We start from the raw sequence: 7935 nt of genomic DNA, 5'->3' as shown, positions 1-7935 counted from the left end.
ATCCTGGCCTCCAAGGAGCACTCTGGCTGCACTTCTTCCAAAACAGATCTATTGGTTTTTTTGGCTGTCCATGGCGCTTTCAGTATTCTCCTCCAACACTGAATGAGTGTATATATTATTTAAAATAATAATAGTATTGATTTAAAACATCTATACGTATTTGTGCTATTTTGACAGGATTTTTAAAGCTGTAAAAAGAAAATGTACAGTTACTGGATTTTAGAATAGCTTTATTATCACTGCCTAAAAGAGAAATCAAGGAGCTCTGGTAGCATAGTTGTTACGAATCGGGCTGCTAATCTCACGGTCAGCAGTACGAAACTACCAGCTGTTCCGCAGGAGAAAGATGAGGCTTTCTGCTCCCCTAAAGATTTACATCCTCGGAAACCCTTGTACAGGGTCGCTATGAGTTGAAACCGACTCCACGGCACATAACAACAACAACAAAAGAGAAATCAGAATAAACAACCTTATTAAAATTAATAAGCTAATATCATTATAAGGTAGAATTCCCACTGGATAGCTTCTCTCTTTTCCAGATGGTGCTGTTGAAAAGGGTGGGGGTAGTGATAGGATTTTATAACTCAATTGTGAGTAAGGATTAATTGTGATGATCACAACTGTAATCTTAGATGTGTAACTAAAAAGGGAGAATAGTTAAACTTTCATTTTATGAGCAGAAGATCCCAGGACCATCAAGAAGGAAGAAAATGAGTGGAGCTTGAGATTCCAACCTAGAAAAGCAGCAACAGCAGAGATGGTGGCCCAGGAAGTGGCATGGAGAGACAGAGCAGTTGTGGTCTGTAGGCCCATGGACTGAGAAAGACTGTGTGCTTGTTTGGCAGGAGGCTGGCTGAGAGGATGGACACTTTGTACATTTAAATTAATAGATAATTATTTTTGTTTTCTAAGTGTACATCAGATATTTTTGTTTTCTTCATTTATGTTCTATAAGATGTAAATAGGGAGGAAGTAGGATAGCTGCTGTAATCGAGATAAAAACAAAGTGAACAAATTGTTGAAGGTAAAGCTGATGACCTTGTCTATAAACCTTCACCAGATTCACAATAAAAGGTTTTTGCACATTTCATTGCAATACTTGACTTTATTTTCTCAAGCTAATCTTTGAAGTTCTCTATTCAGCTGTTTTACTTCCTCATTTCTTCCATTTGCTTTAGCATCTTTATACAGCAAAGCAAGTTTCAGAGTCTCTTCTATCCTAATTTTTGTCTTTCTTTCTTTCTTGTCTTTTTAATGACATTTTGCTTTCATCCTGTGTAATGTTCTTGATATCATCCCACAGCTTTTCTGGTCTTCAGTCATTAGTGTCTTATGTCATAAAATATGTTCTTGAGATGGTCTCTAAATTCAGGTGTAATACATTCAGGGTTATATATTGGCTCTTTTGCAAGGTTAGCAGTTCAAACTCACCAGTCACTTCTCAGAAGCCCTGTATAGGATTGCAGTGAGTCAGAACCAATTTGATGGCACTTAACAACAATGACATTTATCTCTATGCATTCTATTTCATTTTTACAACTTTTAATTTTCCTAGATTCACACGTTGTACATTTCATGATTTAATTATTGATAGATGTTTGTAGCTGTCACTCCCCATTTTGAGTTGTTCCCCATTAACAAATGAAGGTCACAGAAACTTTACTCCACTTGCTTAATCAAGGTCTATTATACTTTGAGGAGGCAGCTATTCCCCAGTCATATTTTAAGTGTCTTTTAAACTGAGGTGCTCATCATCAAGCACTATATTTGATAGTATTCTGTTGTTATTCATGTTTACATTTTCTAGCAATATATCTTATAACGTTCTGCTGCTATTCATAAAGTTTTAATTCAGTAGCTAAACATTTAGAAACAGTCCACATCTCCTTCCTCCTAGTCTGTCTTATTCTGGAAGATCTGCTGATATCTGTCCAATATGGACAGGTTTTTATTTGTTTGTTTGTTTGTTTTCAAATACTAACATTTCTAGTACTTAAAATACCAATGGCATAGCATATCATAGCAATCTGCAAGCCATCACAGTATGAGACCTATTTTGAGTTTTCTATTAAATTACTTAATTCTTTCTAAGGTAGTCCTTATTTTACTGTTTAATAGAATAGGCATTGTTTATGTAAACTTCTCATTATTTTTGGTGAGATAGATTTATATCATATTATTATTTTTCTCCTATTTATAGGATTTTTTTTTGTTTTAGGTAATATTTATGAAAGTGCATGCAATTTACCTTCTTGACATTTAATTCCAGATCTCCCTGCTTACATATCCATTTATACTTCAGTGAAAACCCATTTGCTCATCAAAATTTTGTTGCCAATCTTTTTATTTAACCTATTATATATATATATATATTTTGTTTTTTTAATATTTGAAACAGTATCATTATTTTTAATTTTCTTTCTCAGTTTACAAGTAAGGCTAAATATATTTTCCTGTTTATCATTTAAAATTGTGCTTTATAGAATTGCCTCCTTTATCAAAGTATTGTTTGGTAAAGCTGTTTCAGGAGTTTCTCATACAAATGCACAACACTGAAGGCACGTAGAATCTAAAGAGCATAGCATGGTTTGAAGTTACCTCATGACGCATTCTCTCTAAGAAAGAATATAAATCAAAACCTTAAATTCGTATTCATTTTACTCAGAGCCAGGCTTCACAAAAGAATATCCTGTTCTAAATCCTGATTTTTTTTTATGTTAAAAGTGAATATCATGTTACTTTAGTCTATATCCATTTTCGTCTTATTGTTTATATGCAAAACATTTCTTAAACAACATACACAATACAGACTATTATAATAAAAAAGGAAATTACAAAAAATTGGATTCAGATCCCCCAATCCTTTAACAAATCTTCTAATCCATCTAACCCACTAGCTTGTCTCATAATGAATGTTCACTCTGTAAACAGGATTTGCTCTATTGTCAACTGAATTCTTGCTCCCATTTCCTAGTCAGCCACTGTTATCTGCTTAGTTTTATGAATATTCCATTGTAACCTTTGCATGGTAACTAGAAACATAGGGGGAGGGACAGTTCTAATTTAAAATGCTTGCTTCAGATACAAGTCCTAGTTTGTGCACAGGGAAGAATAAAGTTCATGTTTTGCTGTGTTGATTATAAAGGAAACAGATTTAGCTTGACTTTAACAAAAAACAAAACAAAACCTTTTTTTTAAGTAAAGATTATTAGTTTTTCTCAGTATAGATTACATAAAAACAAAAACACATGCCTTACAATTGAATTCTGACTCATACTGATCCTTTAATACAAAATAGAGTTGCCCTCTAGGGTCGACAAGTCTGCAAATCTTTACAGACACAGACTTCTACATACTTCTCTTGTAAAACAGTGGTTGTTGTTGTTGTTATTATGTGCCGTGCAGTTGGTTCCGACTCACAGTGACCCTGTACAGGGTTTCTGAGGCTGTTAATATTTATGGGAGCAGAAAGTCTCACCTTTCTCCTGAGGAACAGCTGGTAGTTTCAAACTGCTGACCCTGAGGTTCGCAGCCCGATTCATAACCACTACGCAACCAGAGTAGGCTCAAAATAGCAATTGACCTTTCTGATCTCAACCAGCACTCAATCATTATGCCACCAGGGCTCCTCAGATTAAGTATGTTGCTAGGTTGTTGATGTTGTTGTTAGAAGCTGTCCAGTCAATTCCCACTCATAGTGATCCTATGCACAACAAAACAAAACACTTACTGGACCTGTATCATCCTCACAATTGTTACGCTTGCCCTCTATTTTAGTTTTCTAATTGCCCTCTATTTTACCACGCATGATGATGAAAGTGACTGGTCCCTTCTGAAAATATTTCCAAAGTAAGTGAAGTGAAGACTTCCTGTGGTGGTTTCTAAGGAGCAGTCTAGGTTCACTTGTTCCAGCCTAGATTTGCTAACATCAAAATTCAAATTAATTAATCCTTCTCTGACCTTCCTTATTCATGGTCTAGTTTTAACTAGAGATTGAAAATACTATGGGTTGGGTCAGGGGCATCTCAGTCCTCAGAGTGCAGTCTCTGGTCTTTAACACTTTAAGGAGATCTTTTGGAGCTGATTTGCCCAAGAGAGTGTGTCTATTGATTTCTTGATCACCTCTTTCCTGAGTATTGATTGTCAACCCAACTAATAAGAAACCCTGAATAACTTCAAATGTTTCTTCATTTATGATGCTGTTGCTTATGAAATTTTAATGTGAATCTTAACATAACTTTTGTTGTTCAAATTTGAAGTCAGCTTAATAAAGGATAAAATTTGAATATTCACTAATCAACTCAAAGGCACTTACCACAACACCAACAATGAGAGTGTTTCTGGTAGGATAAGCACTGAACTGGGAACTGCAAGGTTGGCAGTTCAAACCCACCTGCTATTCCTTGGATACTCTAAACAGGTCACTATGAGTCAGAGCCAACTAAACAGCACTTAACAAGAACATTGCCTGAACAACTAATTTTTAATTACTTAAAATAATTAAAGTATTGTATTAGCACTGGACTGCAAACCACAATGTCAGTAGTTCAGACCTTACAATGGCTCCTCAGAAAACTTAAACAGCATTGCTGTGAGTTGGAATTGACTTGATGCCTTTGTACAACAGCAATACCATATTATGAATATAGACAAAACTTGCTACAGTGAGAAACACTTTGGTTGTTTTTAAAGAAGAGGGTGATTAGTGAAAAGGGGAAAGAAAATGTACTAAAAACCCTAGCAATTTTCAAACATATAATATACATTTTTTTCTTAACCAAAGTTCAGAATGGGTAATGATATTAGGTGCTTTTCACTGTTGTTCACTCAACCATAGTGACCCTGTGTGACATAGTAGAACTGCCACTAGAGGTTTTGTTTCATATTTTGTTTTGTTTTTTGCTATAATCTTTGTGGCAAGAGTTTGCTACGACTTTTTCCACTGGCTACAGGGTGATTTCCAACCACCAAATTTTGGGTTAGCAGAGGAGCACTTAAAACTTTGAAGCTTATGAAAATTATAGTTTCATATACAAAGTGAAATATGACATTATTTTATTTATTATAAGAAATAATGTCATATAATTCAGAAATCAAAATAGTCTAGTATAATGCACAGTGTTGATATAAGTTGATGATTCTTTTATTAATAAAATACACTCTTCATTTGATTTTCTAAATGTTATATCTCTTTGCCAAATATTTTTCGGTCTTCCTTTTAAGCAGTATGCTACTCAAGCACTCACCACTCAAAATACTCATGTGTGCTCTTTTCTCTCTTCACTAACTCCTGCTCCATGTTAAAATACTGCCTGTAAGTTTATAGTTTCCAATTTACACAACCAATGCCAATATCTCTTCTGCTGTTGTTAAGTCAGTTCCAACGTATAACGACCTTGTTTCCAAGGAGCAGATAGTGGGTTTGAACTGGTGACCTTGTGGTTCACAGTCCAGTGCTGATACTGATATTCAAGTGTGTTTTTGGCATCTCCACTTGAATGTCTATAGGATTAAAATGTAATAAATACCAAACCTGTTTTCCCTTTCATTTTCCATTCATCTAAGTAGTAATTCCATTTCATCCATGTCTTCAGATCAAAGTCTCCAGAGTCATCCTTGCTTTTACATTCTTACCTATTCAACCTCAAGTAAAATAAATGTTCTAACTTTGAAATATATACATAATTTGCCTCAGTAGTTGTTGTCTGGTGCCCTTGAGTCAGCACTGACTCCTATTGACCCTACCTACAACAGAACAAAACTATGCCCAGTCCTGTGCCATATTTACAATTGTCTCTAGCCTGGATTACTTTCCAAACCATTATTTTGGTTTTATCACTTCCACCCCTAAGCCACTACTATTCCACAGAACAGTTAGAGAAATCCCATAAAATAAATAATTGGCTTTTATTGTTTTCAGAATAAAGTCCAAAATCCCTCAATGGCTCTATATAATTTGACCCATCTCTCTGACTTGATCGCCTATTACTAGTCTCCACTCCTACACTGGTCTCCAGGTAGTTTTCAAAATACAGGTAAAGCTATCCCTGCCTGAGGTCTTTTTCACTTGTTGTGCGCTTTATGTGATAATGCTGTCCCTGTTGGCCATTCCTGAGGTATAGCCATGATTTCTTCTTTCATCGCATTTAGGTTTTACTGGTTAGTTCATGCTTTTTTCCCCCCTTTTCCTCCATTAAATAGAACTTCCCCCAACTATGCTATATGAAATGGCATTCCTACATCACTCTCTAATCCTTTAATTTTCTTCATATACTTTCCACATGATTTTTTTTTTTTAAGATTCCTCTCTTTCTGTCTCTGGGGTTCGGGTGTGGTACTGTAGGCTAAGCACTACACTGTTAAACACAAGGTCAGCAGTTCAAACCTACCATCCCTTCCTCAGAAACCCTATATGGGGTCGCCATGAGTTAGAACCAACTCGAGGGCACCTCACACACACACACACACACACACACACACACACACAAGCCTTCTCTCTCTCATACTACCTCTCTTCATTTGAGCACAATGGAAATTCTATGATATGTTTTTTATTAGTGCTTTTATCCTCAGCGCCTACACCTAGACTGATAAGTTAGTGTTGTACAGTATTTGTTAACACGATGCATGAACAAGATAATTGAAGTCTAGATAAAAGACTGTTGTTGTTAGTTACTACCATCCATGGTTATCTTATAACAGGGATAAATCTTGCAAGTTTCTGTGCCATCTTCACCATCCTTGGTATGTTTGATTACATTGTTGTGGCTATCACAGGAGAAATGGTCAGATAAAAACAACTGCACAGTGGGTTCAATGTCTTGTTTGGTGCTTCCAAGCCAGATCCAACTTACAGAAGTCTTACGTACAACAAAATGAAAGCAGCCTGTTCCTGTACCATCAGCATAATTGTTGCTATGCCTGAGCCCACTGTAGCAGCCATTATGTTATTCAACTCCTTAAAAGTCTTCCTTATTTTTGGTGACCCTCTACTTTCCAAGCATGAAGTCTTTCTTCTCTCCTGATAACATGCCCAAAGTATGTGAAACGAATTCTTGCAATTTTGTCTTCTAAGGAGGATTCTGGCTGTATTTCTTCCAAGACTTATTTGTTGGTTCTTCGGGCAGTCTATGGTATATTTGATATCCTTTGCCAACACTATAATTCAAATGCATTAATTCTTTGATATGCATTGCTCAGCTTTTACATGCTTGCATGTAAAAGGACTGCAAATCCCATGGCTTTGGTCGGATATACCTTAGTACTCAAAATAACTTTAAAAGTCATTTGACATTTTTATAATTAAAACAGTGAAAAACTCTATATTTAAATAGCTGCAAAAATTGTGATTCCAATGGTCGCGCTGATGGAGGGAGCGGCAGCTGAACGATGTGCAAGAACTGTACTGACCTGGTGGAGGTGTTAAATGAAACCCAGACCACGGAGCGGCAGGGTGAGAGGTGTCTGGAGACCAGTTTGACGGGGGGACACTGCCTAGCGGGAAGAGACTGCAGCGGCCAGCCAGGCTGTCCTACTTACCCCGGACACGAGGGCGCCTTCTGGGCCTAGCCATTGGATCTTGGCTTTGAGGCAGGCTCGACCAACTTAGAGACCCACAAACACAGACCAAGCTTCTCATTACAACCTTGTCGCCCCTGCTGCACTTCAGCCTCTTGACTGACACGACATCCGAGGACGGAAATCCCACCTTTGAGCCGGACTTAAGGGCCATAGCGCAAGGAGATTCGTGTTTAACAGCGACCACACAACCGCCACTCCTCTGTCTGTCATGCTGTGGTGGTTTGAATTGCTGTGATTCTGAGGGCTATGCCACCGGTATTTTAAATAACCAGCAGGGTCACCCATGGTGGAGAGGTTTCAGATGAGCTTCCAAACAAACACAGACTAGGAAGAAAGAGTGACAAACTACTTCCG

The 7935-nt window shown here is 37.0% G+C and overlaps 1 protein-coding gene across 3 annotated transcripts in view; it reads right to left on the bottom strand.

The window, feature by feature from the left end:
• FSTL5 (follistatin-like 5) overlaps nt 1–7935 on the bottom strand; it is a 1065399-nt gene that overhangs the window by 479039 nt on the left and 578425 nt on the right. The gene's annotated exons all lie outside the window — the stretch shown is intronic.

This window comes from Chrysochloris asiatica, unplaced genomic scaffold (assembly GCF_000296735.1).
Source record: "Chrysochloris asiatica unplaced genomic scaffold, ChrAsi1.0 scaffold00202, whole genome shotgun sequence".
NCBI lineage: Eukaryota > Metazoa > Chordata > Mammalia > Afrosoricida > Chrysochloridae > Chrysochloris > Chrysochloris asiatica.
Note: the sequence above shows the minus strand (reverse complement) of the source record. Positions and strands in the feature narration are given on the sequence as shown.